General features: G+C 42.4%; 1 protein-coding gene across 1 annotated transcript in view; it reads left to right on the top strand.

Annotated features, from left to right (window-relative positions):
* Nucleotides 1-14,166: 14,166 nt before the first annotated feature.
* GATA4 (GATA binding protein 4) overlaps nt 14,167-15,348 on the top strand; it is an 83,797-nt gene continuing 82,615 nt past the window's right edge. The window contains exon 1 of the mRNA XM_055288110.2: nt 14,167-14,294. The gene's annotated coding sequence lies outside the window, so the exon portion shown is untranslated. The remainder of the gene's footprint in view (nt 14,295-15,348) is intronic.

The following is a 15,348-nucleotide window of genomic DNA, read 5'->3' as shown; positions in this document are numbered from 1 at the left end:
AGTGGAAGTTCCCTGGTACTATTATTCAACAAACAAGAACAAACCGTTCTGTGACCCAAGCCATTCAAGCAAATGCAGTCTTAGAGCCACCAGGAAAACGTGGCTTGTGAGCTGGGTGAGAACAGAGTTCATTCACCTCCCTCAGGAGAGACTTTACTCCCAGAAAGACTGACTCAGGCCAGCTCCGCGTGGCCTGGTTCCTTCCCCCTCAACCCACAAGGCCCCCAAGTTTATTGGCCTCATGGACTCAACTAGTACCATTGTAGTCAGAGGTCAGTTTAATGGGAGGTGGTTCTGAGACAGCAGTGAATTGGTGTATTTGAGTGACTTGACAAAAATGAATAATAAGAATTCTGGAGAGAGTAGGTAGAGCTGACATTATGTCCAATATATTATAATGTGTGTGGATAATATTCCTGGGAAATCTACCACCCTTCAGACACCATCTTTGTAAAGCATTCTCTTATCTTCAACCCTGGGTTGTCCTAGTGTGCTAATCCCAGCTTTGGAACAGGACACTATCATGATGCCAGTAGCCCTGTATAGAATCCCACCATTGACACTGCATCCCCATCGACACTTACCCCATTGCTTGATCCCAAAACACTTGGAGTAGGCTCTCCATATTCAGAGTTTCTAGCTTTAGCAAATAAAAATGCAGGATACCCAGTCACAAGTGAATTTCAGATTATCACCCAATTATGTTTCTTAACTAGTTAGTGTTGTATGAAAGTTAATTTTTTCATATACTTCTTTTATAACCAGCTACCATATAAAACTGTCTTATGAGCTGGGGTACCAGCCAGGGACCAGTGAGGAGACGAAACTACATCAGTATTTTTAACAGATAATTTAATAAAAGGAATTGTTAACTAGGCATGGAAAAACCAATAAAGCAGAAAGATAATGCTAACGTATCATGAAGGTAGAGACTGCAGAGGCAGATATTACTTGTAAAGTTGGACAATCAGAAGAAAAAGGTTGAAATTATTAACATGTAGACACTTGGAGGAGAGGCCCATGGGGCTAGAAACATATGTCTGAGGAGGGGGTGAGTGACAGACAGTACTGACATCTCTGACAGGGTCTTGATGAGTTTGTTTCTGCAAGAAAAAGAAAAACTGGGCTGGGCGTGGTGGCTCATACCTGTAATTCTAGCACTTTGGGATGCCGAGACGGATGGATCACTTGAGATCAGGAGCTCCAGACCAGCCTGGCCAAAATGGCAAAACCCCATCTTTACCAAAAATGCAAAAATTAGCTGGGTGTGGTGGCACATGCCTGTAATCCCAGCTACTCAGGAGGCTGAGGCAGGAAAATCACTTGAACCTAGGAGGCTGAGGTTACAGTGAGCAAGTATCGTACCACTGCACTCTAGCCTGGGCAACAGAGTGAGATTCCATCTCAAAACAGCAACAACAACAACAACAACAACAACAACAAACTGAAAACTGGATTCAGCTGCTGCTACAAGAATGAACTGTTGCTGCCATGATAGGCTAGAGAAAAGCATTGATGACTAGGAAGCAAACGAAATGTGTATTTCCTTCACCTCCACAAGCCTTGTAGTCTCCCTCCATTGTTCTCTGTGGGCAGAACCTGATACAGAGCTAGTCAGAAAGACAGAAAGGTGGTTTACAGAATCTCAACGCCACAAGCACAAGACAGAAAACAGAAAGGTGGGTTTGAGGTAGGGACAACAGCTTAGACTTCTGCAGTGTGTAGGTAAAAAGGATTTTGCTTCTTCCCTTCCAATTCTTTTGTCTCATATTTTTCTTATATTATTGCATTGGCTAGCATTTCCAGAATACTGATGTTGGGCATCTTGCTTTTGTTCCTAACAAGAATGAGAATATCTCTTCCGGTTTTTCACAATTAAATAGTGCTAGTGGTTGGCTTGAGTCAGATTTCAAACTTTTTTTTATTTCAATAGTTTTTTGGGTGCAAGTGGTTTTTTGGTTACATGGATGAATTGTACAATGGTGAATTCCGATCTTTATGCACCTCTCACCCAAGTAGTATACATTGTACCCAATAAGTAATTTTTTATCCCTCACTTCCCTCCCTACCTCTCTCTTTCTTCTGAGTCTCTAAAGTCCATTATACCAGTCTGTCTGCCTTTGCATACCCATAGCTTAGCTCTCACTTATAAGTGAGAACATAATGGTGTTTGGTTTTCCACCCTTGAGTTATTTCACTTAGAATAATGGCCTCCAGCTTCAGTCAAGTTGCTGCAAAAGATATCATTTCCTTTTTTATGGCTGAGTAGTATTCTATGACGTATATATTTGCTGTCTCTACTCATTGGTCAGTGGGCACTTAGACTGGTTCTACATCTTTGCAATTGCGAATTGTATTGTAATAAACATATGCATGTGGGTGTCTTTTTGATATTACTTCTTTTCCTTTGGGTAGTTACCTGGTAGTGAGATTGCTGGATCAAATGATAGATCTACTTTTACTTCTTTGAGAAATCTCCACACTGTTTTCCATAGAGGTTGTACTCATTTACATTTTCACCAGCAATTTATAATGGTCCCTTTTCACCACATGCAGTCAACATCTATTGTTTTTTAATTTGTTAAATAGTGGCCATTCTTGCAGGGGTATGGTGGTATCTCATTGTGGTTTTAATTTGCATTTCCCTGATAATTAGTGATGTTGAGCATTTTTTCATATGTTGGTTGGCCATTTGTATATCTTCTTTCGAGAATGTCTACTCATGTCATTTGCCCACTTTTTGATGGGATTATTTGTTTCTTTCTTGCTGATTTCTTTGAATTCCCTGTAGATTCTGGATATTAGTCCTTTGTCAAATGAATAGTTTGCAAATATTTTCTCCCACTCTGTGGGTTGTCTGTTTACTCTGACGATTATTTTTTTTGCTGTGCAGAATCTTTTAGTTTAATAAGGTCCCATTTCTTTATTTTGTTTGAGTCAGATATTTTTATTATGTAATGGGAAAATCCTTCTGTTCTAATTTTTAGTGAGAGTTTCATTTGTTTTAATCAAGAAAGGATGCTGCATTGGGTTAAATGCCTTTTCACTCCTATTGGTATAATTGTATAGTTTTTCTTCCTTTGACTGAATACTGTAATAAATTATATTGTTTCCTAATATTTTGTTTTATTTTTTAGAGATGAGAGTCTTACTCTATCACCCAGGCTAGGGTGCTCTGGTACAATCATAGCTCACTGCAGCCTTGAACTGCTGGGTTCAAGAAGTCCTCCTGCCTCAGCCTCCCAAGTAGCTGGGATTACAGGCATGAGCCACAGTGCCTGCCTGTTTCCTAATATTAATGACGTGGCTCCCTAAGGGAAAACCCTATTGAACATTGATATTTTCTTTAAATATTCTGCTGGATTCAGCTTGCTAATATTTTATTCATTTAGAATAGTCACATCAATATTAAGAAGAATCATTTCATTAAAATGACTCCAAATTTATACCAGTTTTATCTTTCATTTATCCTAAAAAAATCAGTCTGGGTGGAGCGGCTCATGCCTATAATCCCATCATTTTAGGAGGCCAAGGCAGGAGGATCACCTGAGACCAGAAGTTTGAGACCAACCTGGGCAAAACAGTGAGACTCTGTCTCTACAAAAATTTTAAAGAATTAGCCAGGCATGGTGGCACACATCTGTAGTCCCAGCTACTCAGGAAGGGAGGTTGAGGTGGGAGGATCACTTGAGCCAGGGAAGTTGAGGCTGCAGTAAGCCATGATCACACCACTGCACTCCAGGCTGGGTGACAGAGTGAGACCCTGTCTCAATTTAAAAAAAAAATAATAACAAGAGGAAAAGTTTCAAATCAGCTATCTAAGCTCTCACATCAAGAAACTGGAAAAATAAGAGCAATATAAGTCCAAAGCAAATAAAAGGAAGGAAGTAATAAAGACAGGAGCAGATATCAATGAAATAGAAAATAGAAAAATAACAGAAAAAACAAACAATAAAACAAAAAGCTGAAAAGGCTGGGCGTGGTAGCTCATGCCTGTAATCCTAGCACTTTGGGAGGCCGAGGCAGGTGGATCACCTGAGGTCAGGAGTTCGAGACCAGCCTGACCAACATGGTGAGTGAAACCCCATCTCTACTAAAAATACCAATTCTTCAAAAAGTATAAAGTACAACCACTTACTTAATATGAAATAGGCCATTTGAATAGCCCTATAACTCTTTTTAAAATTGAAATTGTAATTAAAACTCCAAAAACACACCAATTCAACACATTTTTTCTAGAAAAAAAAACATTTTCCAATGCATTTTGTAAGGCCAGTATTACTCTAACACTAAAACCAGACTAATATACAAAGAAAACACTACAGCCCAATATCCCTCATTGACATAGATGCAAATCACAAAATATCAGCAAATAGAATGCAGCAATAGGCAAGAATTGCACATAATGACTAGTGAGATTTATTTCAGAGATGCAGAACTGAGTTACTAATTTAAAATCATTGCAATCCACCACATTAACACGCTAAGGAAAACAAATCAAATGATCATACCAACTGGTACAGAAAAAAGCTTTCAATGAAATTTGATACCCATTCATGATAAAAACTCTGGAAATTAGGAATAGACAGAACTTACTCAACTTGATAAAGAGCACTTACAAAAGACCAACAGCTAACATAATTAATGGTAAAAGACTAAAGCCTTTCCACAAAGGCTGAGAATAAGACAAGAATTTCCACTCTCACTACTTCTACTCAACATAGTAATGGAAGTTTTAGCCAGATAATAAGGCAAGTAAAGAAAATAATAATAAAAGGGCTGGGTGCAGTGGTATGTACCAGTAGTAGTCCAATCTACTAGGGAGGCTGAGGCAACAGGATCACTTGAGCCCAGGAGCTCAGGCTGTAGTACACCATAATTGCACCTGTGAATAGCCACTGACCTGCAGCCTGGGCAACACAGCAAGACCCCGTCTTTTTAAAAGATAGTAACAAAAATAACAATACAATGAATACAGGTCAGAAATGAAGAAATTAAAGTATGTCTGTTTGGAGATAACATGATTATCTCCATAGAAAACCTCCAAGAAATATACCAGAAAAGAAAAAAAAAACCTCCTACAACTAACAAATGAGTTCAGCAAGGCTGCAGAAAACAAAATCAACATACAAAAACAAACTATAATTCCATATACTAGCAATGAACATGTGGAAAATGAAATTAACCATATAATATTACTTGCAATTGCTCAAGTAATTAGATTCTTAAGTGTAAATCCAACAAAACATGCATAGGACTTGTATAGTGAATGTTACAAAACACTGGTGAAAGAAATTAAGATTTAAATAAATGGAGAGACATACCACATTCATGGATTGGAAGATTCAACATAGTAAATATGTCAATTCTTTCAAAATTCATATATAGTTTTAATGCAATTACTGTGAAAAATCTCAGCAAGCTTTTCATATAGAGACCAGATTATTCTAAAATTTATGTAGAAAGGCGAAAAAATTATGTAGAAATCCTAAAAAATCCCACCCGACTAGAAGAGCTGAAACAATTTTGGAAAAGAAGAACAAACTGGGATTATATAGTTATAGTAATTAAGATTATGTAGCATTGATAGAGAAATAGGCACTACATCAGTAGAACAGAGTAGAGAACCCAGAAATAGACCCATACAAGTATGGCCAACTGATTTTTGACAAAGATGCAAAAGCAATTCAGTGGAGAATAGATAGTCCTTTCAACAAATGATGCTGGAACAACTGGATATCTTGAAACTAAATAAATAAACAAACCTTGAACTCAACTCGTACTTTATACAAAAATAACTCAAAATGGAGCATAGATTTAAATATAAAATGTGTAAGTATAAAACTTTTAGAAGAAAACATAGGAGAAAATCTTCATAACTTAGGGTTTGATGAAAACTGCTTAGACATGACATGAAAAGTACAATTCATTAAAAAATTCAACTTCTTCAAACTGAAAATGTCTGCTTTGTGAAAGACCTTTTTAAGAAACTGAAAAGATAAGTTACAGATGGGGAGAAAATATTTGCAAACCAAAGATTCACAGCAAATGAAGGATGTAGAGAACCCCCAAAGCTCAATAGTAAAATAATAATTATAATGACAATAGTAAAACCTAACTACCCAGACAACGGGCAGAAGACATGAGGAGAATGTCTTTTCATCAAAGGATTTACGTCCTTTGTTGTAAATCCTTTCATCAAAGGAGAGAATTTCCTTCTTTTTATGGCTGAATAGTCTTCCATTGTGTATATGTGCTATATTTTCTTTATTCATCTGTTAATGGACACTTGGGTTGATTCCATGTCTTCGCTATTGTGAAGAGTGTGGCCATAAACATGGTAGTGCAGATGTCATTTCTACATACTGATTTCCTTTTCTTTCCCACCACTCAGTAGTGAGATTACCGGATTACACAGGTAATTCCAGTTTTAAATTTTTTTCGAAACCTCTGTACTGTTTTGTTAGTGGCTGTACTAATTTACATTCCCATCAACAGTGTATAAGGGTTTCCCTTTCTCCACATCCTTGCCAACACTTGCTATCTTCTGTCTGTCTGACCATAGCCATTCTAAATGGAGTGAAGTGATATCTCATTGTCATTTTGAGTTGCATTTCTCTGATGATTACTGATGTTGAGCTTTTTTTCACATACCTGTTTGCTATTTGTATGCCTTCTTTTGAGAAATATTTATTCCATCTATTCAGTTATTTCACTCAGTTTTAAATCAGATTTTTTTTTGCTATTGAATTATTTGAATTCCTGATGTAGTCTGGATATTAACCCTTTGTCAGATGTATAGTTTGCAAATATCTTCTCCCATTCCGTGGGTTGTCTCTTCACTGTGTTGATTGTTTCCTTTGCTGTGCAGACTCTTCTTAGTTTGATGTAATTCCATGTGTCTATTTTTTGCTTTTGTTGCCTGTGCTTTTGAGATCTTATCCAAAAAATCCTTGCCCAGACCAACATCATGAAACATTTTCCCTATGATTTATTCTAGTAGTTTCATAGTTTTGAGCCTAATCTTCAAGTCTGTAATCCGTTTTGAGTTGATTTTTGTATTTGGTAAGAGACAGAGGTCTAGTGTCATTCTTCTTCATGTAGCTATCCAATTCTTCCAGCACCACTTATTGAATAAAATATCCTTTTCCCCATGTGTTTTCTTGGTCCCTTTGTCAAAAATCAGTTGGCTGCAGATGTGTGAATTCATTTCTGGGCTTTCTATTCTGTTCCATAGGTCTATGTGTCTGTTTTTATAGCAGTATCATGCTGTTTTGGTTACTATAGCGTTGTAGTGTATTTGGAAGTCAAGTATTGTGATGCCTTTACCTTTGTTCTTTTTGCTTAAGATTGCATTGGTTTTTCAGGGTTTTGTTGTTGTTGTTGTTCTATACAAATTTTAGAATTATATTTGGACAGATAGCTTTCTCATCATTAGCCCTGGCTAAAAAGTCCCCGGAAAATTCTTAGTGGATCTTCAAATTGGCCAAAGTTGGGACACCTGTTGCACCTCAGCCACAGGAAGTGGATGTCCCACAGGAAAGAGGATCTGTCCCTTGAAGAAGGGATGAGAGAGGCCACATGATGGGACCAGCCCTCCAAAAAACCCTCTTGGCCCTTAAAAATGAAATTACCAGATTATCCTTGACCCTGTAGACCTTATGTCCTTATGTCCCAAGATGAGCAACAAGATGAATCCAAATACATAATTAATACATAAACACCAGAGATGGGAGATTGCAAATATGCACACACTCAACTTATGAAAAGACATTGATCTGACTAGGACGTTAAAGGCTGAATAATGAAATGTTGAGCTGGTCTCCCAAGTGACTGGAGGGTCTGGGATCAGACGAACCTGGTGCAGACAGACTCTGAGGAGCAGGGTCAAAGGAGGGAAAGTATGAAAACATTCTCCCCTCACACACACAAAGTGGATGGGAGGATCAAATGAAGCAACAGGAGGGAATGCTTTGTAAACTGCAAGCTGCTACACAAATTATTGTTGGTATTACTTAGCAAGGAGGGTGAGCTTGAGGGCAGCTATAATGAGTAGGTCAGAGTCAGCCTGGCACCGCAAGAATGAAATAATTTTTTTTGAGACAAGGTCTTGCTCTGCCACCCAGGATGTTGTGCAGTGGTGTGATCATAGCTCACTGTAACCTCAAACTCTTGGGCTCAAGTGATCCTCCTGCCTCAGCCTTCTCAGTAGCTAGGAATATAGGTGTGTGCCATCATGCCCAGCTAATTTTTATTTTTTGTAGAGACAGGATCTCACTATGTTGCCCAGGCTGGTCTTGAAGTCCTGGGCTTAAGTGATCCTTCTACTCCAGCCTCCCAAAATGCTGGGATTACAGGCTTGAGTCACTGTGCCCAGCCACAAGAATATGAGAGGGAAACCAGAAGACCTCAGTTCTAGGCTTTCTTGTAAAATTAGATAATAAGAGAGAATGCACACACAGAGCTTAGCACAGTGCCTGGTACTGGGAGAGCCCAAGAAATGGTGGTCATTCATCAAGACAGTCCCGGTTCACCGATGTTCCAGTTGAATGTCAATGTGTAGAAGCCAGAGGGAGGGAGTGTGGCTCAGTTCCAGATGTGGACCCAGAAAAGAGCCAGCATGGAGCTGGGGCAGCCAAACTCCAAGGAGCAACCTAACTACAATACGTGGGATTTTACACAAGAAACTTCCAGTAAACATTTACTGAATTCAATGAAATTGCAGCCTTGGGGGATGAAAATGTTAAGATTTCAATACTGGTGATGGTTGCATAACCTTGTGAGATACTAAAAACCACTGACTCATACATTTTTAAAGGGTAAATTGATGGTATGTGAATTCTATCTCATTTTGTAACGGTGGAAGCCTCACAGGCTGGAACAGAGAGCATCGCTCGTTGCAGGATGGAAATGTGGAGGCTCAGTCGGAACCTGGTCCATCAGGCCACTTGATTTCAAATTGTTCTCATTTCTGCCCATGCTCTGGGGACTTCAGGTAACTCCAGGGTCCCTTAGCTCTTCTGGAGACTCAGGTGCAAATAAAGTGCCACTCACCAGCAGTTCATCACTTAGGGCTTCCTAGTCCCAAGGGGACACTCTTTCCAGCAGTTCTGTCGCCACCATGGGAGAAGCTGCCTGTTGAGCACTCCATAGCCCTCAGCTCCTGGAGCAGCCACAGCTGGCTAACACTCAGCCGGCAGCTGTCCACAGGTTTTGGTATTCTGCCCTAAACACGGGTCATTCTAGGTGGCTCGAGCAGCGTCACCAGGCTGAATGCAAGATTCCTTTTGCGCACAGCTACTAATAATATTAGCAGTGGTAGTAATAGCTAATTGTTTTTAGTACCAGGCATCACACTAAGTGATTCTCATATGGTTATCTCATTTTAACCTTGGCAAGGACCCTATGAGATAAGTATTATTATTGCACTCACTTTACAGATTTGAAAACTGAGGATTAAAGATGTTCATTCATTTGCTACACTAGAGGAAGAAATGTAATTTCTGGAGACTGTCTCTTAATCACATGCTTAATGTCAAACAGCCCAGAAAAAGGACAGTCCTCAGATGGGATGTCGGAATAGAAGAGCTGGCTGGGGGCGGGGAAATGGCAGATGGTCAGAAGACTATTGTTTTCTACCTTCTGCAGTACTTTTGGGCAGGACGCAATGGCTCATGCCTATAATCCCAGGTGTTTGGGAGGACGAGGGGGAGGACTGCTTGAGGCCAGGAGTTCAAGGCTTCAGTGAGCTATGATCATGCCACTGCACTCCAGCCTGGGCAACAGAAAGGGACTGTCTCTAAAAATGAAAAATAAAATGCAGTACTTTTAAGTTCAGCAATAAATATATAATACTTTGATAAGAAAAACTAATAAAAATTTTGTGCACCTGCATGCATGCATGTGTGTGTGTATGTTTAAAGAATAGGGACAGCAGGCCTCAGAAACACTCCGAGGTGTTCCCCAGAAAGTCTCTCTCTGGCCCTCTCCCTGGTCTGGATTCCAAGTGATTTTTGGAGTTTGGGCTGGTGTTATCAGCAGTCACATCATCCTCATCATCTCTGTGGCCCCTCTGACTCAACAGGACAAGTGTGGGAGCACAGAGGCACACCAGCCTCTGCCCAGGACAAGGACACTCAAGAGTCATGGCAGGTAGCTTCGCTCATGATGCCTGGATTCCCTGGGCCCTGTCTCCTGGCCCCATTCTCCACCATCCTGGGCAGTAGGGGCCACTGGGCTTCGTTAGATTTTCCCAGGGAAAGATTCAGGCTGGCCTGGGCTGGCGTAACGCCCTGAGGTAGGCCTCACGACAGTGGAGTTTTAGGTTCTTCAAAATATGTAAAACCCCTGGAAAATCTGAAACCATGGGCGACAAAAATGGGCTTCCTTTCACCTCACAAGAAACAATTCAGAAATGTAGGGAGAAATAAAAATACCTGACAGTTCACTAACACTCCCATGATTTCTTTTATTTTTTTAATTTTGGAACATAAAAATGTGTTCTCTAGGACTTGTATACTTTTCCTGGACATTGGTGGCCTCAACGATAATGCTGTGAGGTCCCCAGATTCTTGTAGGCACATGTGGAGGACGGAGGCAATGGGATGTCAGAGGTGAAGGTCAGACACAGGTGCTCTTGTTACTGTACCACAACGCTGGAAGTTATGCTTCCTAATTTTTTAATAAAGAAGTGAGTGTTCTCTCTGCTCCAGTGCAATTCTCAAGAGAACTTCATGTTCCACCTTCTTCCTTACTGCACAGCACTCTCTCGCAGAACTTTGGAGCAGGCAGGGCAATCTGCCCCTGAATGTGACCCCAACTGGGATAAGGGGATGCTGCTGCTCCCAGTTACCTGCTACATAAACAGGATGATGGAGACCTCTTCTCTAAATTTTGGATCAAAACTCCATAAGAGGTAGAAAATGGTATGGCAATTCCTCAAAAAACTTGCACATAGATAGGTCCATGTGAGCTGGCAATCCCCCTTCCCCCTTCTAAGGATATACCCAGAAGAATTGAAAGCAGCAACTAAAACAGACATTCGCACATCTATGTTTATGGCAGAATTATTCACAGTTCCCAAAAGGTGAAAACAACCCAAATACCCATCAACAGATGAATGGATAAACAAAATACAGTCTTTGTGTGCAATGGAGTATCACTTGGTCTTAAAAAGGAGGGAAATTCTGGCCCCTGCTACAACATGGATGAAGCTTGAGGACATGATGCTAAGTGAAATAGGCCAGCCACAAAGGAATACATACTGTATGATTCCACTTACAGGAGGTACCTAGAGGAGTCACATTCATGGAGACAGAAAGTTGAAGGGGGGTTGCCAGAGGTTAGGGGAAAGAGGGAAATGGAGAATTAGTGCTAATAGGTGCAGGATTTCTGTTTGGAAAGGTGAAAATGTTCCGGAGATGGAAGTGATGGTGGTTGTACAACAATGTGAATGTACCTAATACTATGGTCGTGTACCCTTAAAAACGGTTAAAGTGGGGCCGGGTGCGGTGGCTCACACCTGTAATCCCAGCACTTGGGGAGGCCGAGGCGGGTGAATCGCAAGGTCAGGAGATTGAGACCATCCTGCCTAACACAAAAAATACAAAAATTAGCTGGAGATAGTGGTGCGTGCCTATAATCCCAGCTGCTCGAGAGGCTGAGGCAGGAGAACTGCTTGAACCGGGACTTGGGAGGCAGAGGTTGCAGTGAGCCAAGATCACACCACTGCACTCCAGCCTGGGCTACAGAGCAAGTCTTAAAAAAACAACAACAACAACGACAAAAAAAACACGGTTAAAGTGTCAGAAGGCTGAGACAAGAGAACTGAGAACTGCTTGAAATTGGGAGGCAGAAGAGGGTGCCGTGAGTGGACATCAGGCCACTGCACTCCAGCCTGGGTGAGAAGAGAGAAACTCCGACTCAAAAAATAAAAATAAAAATAAAAATAAAAAAGGTTCAAGTGGCAAATTTTGTAGTATGCGTATTTTACCATAATAATCATAAGTAATAAAAATAACTCCATAAGGCCAGGCGCGGTGGCTCACGTCTGTAATCCCAGCACTTTGGGAGGCCGAGGCGGGCGCATCACAAGGTCAGGAGATTGAGACCATCCTGGCTAACACGGTGAAACCCCGTCTCTGCTAACAATACAAAAAAATTAGCCAGGCCTGGTGACGGGCGCCTGTGGTCCCACCTACTCAGCAGGCTGAGGCAGGAGAATGGCATGAACCCGGGAGGCGGAGCTTGCAGTGAGCCAAGATTGCACCACTGCACTCCAGCCTGGGCCAGAGTGCAAGACTCTGTCTCAAAAAAAAAAAAAAAAAGAACTCCATAAGGGAAAGCTACAAGTGAACAAGGCTCCTCTCTGGTGAAAATGACAGGGCCCCTGGAAAGACAAGGCCTGGCCCTGGCCTCTGCATCTGTGCCTTGTACTGTTGGGCTCATGCGTCAGGAATTTTAATGATCTGACACGACAGGGAGCTTTACACTAAAATCTTCCTGAGGCATAGTTTCTACGAGTCATTTGGCAGGGGAAGAGTATAAAGACAGATAACAATAATGGATGCTTTATTCATCATTTGCAAAAATATTCAAAACCAAAAATTCTTGGAAGGGAAAAAATATTCGTGTTTCCTTCATATTTTTCCTCTCTCTTCCCAGCCTGATTCACCTCTCTAGTTCTGTTCCCACCATATGACCATACCTTTACTCTTTGATTTCTGGCAGTTCACTTACATTTTCTGTTTCAGTTTCCTGGCCTACATTTGTTTTTTGTTGTTGTTGTTGTTTGTTTGTTTGTTTGTTTTGAGATGGGGTCTCGCTCTGCCACCCAGGCCGAAGCGCAGTGGCATGATCTTGATCTCGGCTCACTGCAACCTCCGCCTCCCAGGTTCAAGCTATTCTCCTGCCTCAGCCCCCTCGGTAGCTGGGATTATAGGCACCCGCCACCACACTCAGCTAATTTTTGTATTTTTAGTAAAGATAGGGTTTTGCCACGTTGGCCAGGCTGGTCTCGAACTCCTGACCTCAATGATCTGCCTGCCTCAGCCTCCCAAAGTGCTGGAACCACAGGTGTGAATCACCAAGCTCGGCTTCCTGGCCTACATGTGGAAAAAAATATTAACTTGTCTGGTTTCTCCCCACCTTGCAGAGATAGTTGTAAGGATCCCGGGAGACTGTAAACTGGGAAATATTCTTCCTTTCCTCCAAACTGCCTTTGCGAGATACCAACTCCCAACAGAGACAACTTCCCTAAGTAAAACCAGGCAGGAGAGCAGGGAATTCCACAGCAGACCTGTCAAGGGAGATCTGTTTGCCGTGTTCCTCAAATCACATGACAGCGACAGCTCCCTGGGCCTGTGTTCCCAGCCCTGCAGTGCTGGGTCATTTGGGAAGCAGCAAAGCATGGTGGTCAGCAGAGCTGCACACCCATGGCACGCAGAGAATGAGGTCCCCATCACCAAGAGTATTCAAGTAGAGTATGGAAAATCGCCTTGGAGGGGATTCCTGATTTAAGCAGGAGCTTGGAATTCTGAGGTCTCTTCCTATTCTAAGAAGACATGGATTTCTTTAATTTGAAATTCAATACCGGCTCCATTTTTTTCTTGCTGTGTGACTTGACCACAGGCACATTCCTAACCTCTCTGAGCTGGTTACCTCATCTAAGTTAATAATAAAGCATCTGCCTGCTTGACCCTATTGTACGGGGCTCAGAAATGCTGTTATAGCAGTATTGGAAAAATTGTAACCTGTAATTGGCATGCTAGGAGGAGCTGCGCTGCTGTTACTATTCTCCCATGCCCAGAGGGCAGTCGGACAACATGAGCAAGTGCCACAAAGCAGTCCTCCCTGCCTCAATCTAAAGGCAAGACTAGAGTCTGAGAGGAGTCTTGGGGTACAGGAAGCACATACGGTGAACTGAGCATTTCTCCCCATGAATGGCGATTCCTCAGGTCCTTCTGAGTGACCTTCCAGAAGCATCTCTGTAACCTTGTGAACACTGACTTTTTAAAAACTGTCCAGCCAGAACTTCATTCCCTAGCAGAGTTTCCTTCCACTTTTACACACACCAAAAAAAAAAAAAAGAGGCTTGCTGAATTAATGAACCACTTCTCTTATCTATTTTTCCTGTTATCTAACTCTGAGAAGGAAGCTGGGAGCTCAGAGGGAGCTGGGAGACATGGCTCACAACGTCTCCCTCCCACCCGGCTGAGAACAGCCTGGAATCCCTGGGCAGAGTTTGCCTCACACCAGGCCTTGAGCAGCCGCAGGGACGCCGCTCCCCACCGCGGGTGAGTCCCCTCCTGGCCCTCCTGGTGACCTCTCTGCCGGGGGAGGCTGGGATGCTGGGGGAATGGAAGGCTTGGGGAGCTCTCCTTGCTCACCAAAATCTCCAGCTGTGGGGACAGGGAGCTGGGGGAGGGGAGGGGAAGGCTTCCCCAGCGTGGGGCCGAGGCGGAGGCTGTGGAGAGGCTTTGAGGCCTTTGCGGACGGGAAGGAAGGATGAGGCTCTGTGAAGGCCGCAGACGCCGGGCTTCCGTCCCACTTTCTTTCTGTGTCTCTCCTTCTTACAATTAGGTGGCATTTTAGTTTCTCTATTTCCTGATTCAGCTTCCCACTCCGACAACTGGAAATGGAGAGGGGTGGCTGGTGTCTCAGGAAAAACCTAAATAAATACATACACACCAGAAATCAAATGCATCTGACCAGGTATCCCAGGACCATCTGGCCTCTGCTTCCTCTAGCACACCCAAATCCCCTGGGGTCCCCTGCAGCCGTTGGTGTCCTCTTAAGAACGCCCTTGGAAAGTTTAGGCAAACCCTTCCTGGCCCATGTCAGACCCAGCCCAGTTTGCTTCTGGGGTCAGAAAGTCTATGCTGTTTCCCTTCGGTTGGCTTCATCGGTTAGTAGCTAGGTCTCAGAGCCCTCAGGGTTGGATACTTTTCCTTGCCTATTCGCAGATCAAGGGTCAGCCAGGCTTGGTATACGGTTTAATTTTCGTTTATTCTGGAGTCAGACCTGTGATGGGAAGGAGGCGTGGGGGTGGGTCTTGCAGGTGGACCACAGCGATCGTATTTTTCTTCCCCAGGCCCACTGCGTGCTTTGCAGAGCTTGGTCGCTAATGCTTTTGGTTGCACACCCTTTTGCATACAAGTCGAACTTACCTCTACTTCCTATAAAGCCAAAGTCTGGGCAAATGAGCCTTGAATCTGATTTGTAGCTGAGAAAAGGGCTGAGTCAAAATAATAATAATAATAATAATAATAAAAAGTAGGAGTGACAGCTTTGAGGAGGAGTGCAGCTTTGAGAAGGCACGGGTCAGTGTCATAACCAAGGCTCTGAGAG

The sequence above is a fragment of the Symphalangus syndactylus genome, chromosome 1 (genome assembly GCF_028878055.3).
Source record: "Symphalangus syndactylus isolate Jambi chromosome 1, NHGRI_mSymSyn1-v2.1_pri, whole genome shotgun sequence".
Taxonomy (NCBI): domain Eukaryota; kingdom Metazoa; phylum Chordata; class Mammalia; order Primates; family Hylobatidae; genus Symphalangus; species Symphalangus syndactylus.
The sequence above is the reverse complement of the archived record's forward strand: the minus strand, read 5'-3'. Positions and strand labels throughout refer to the sequence as shown.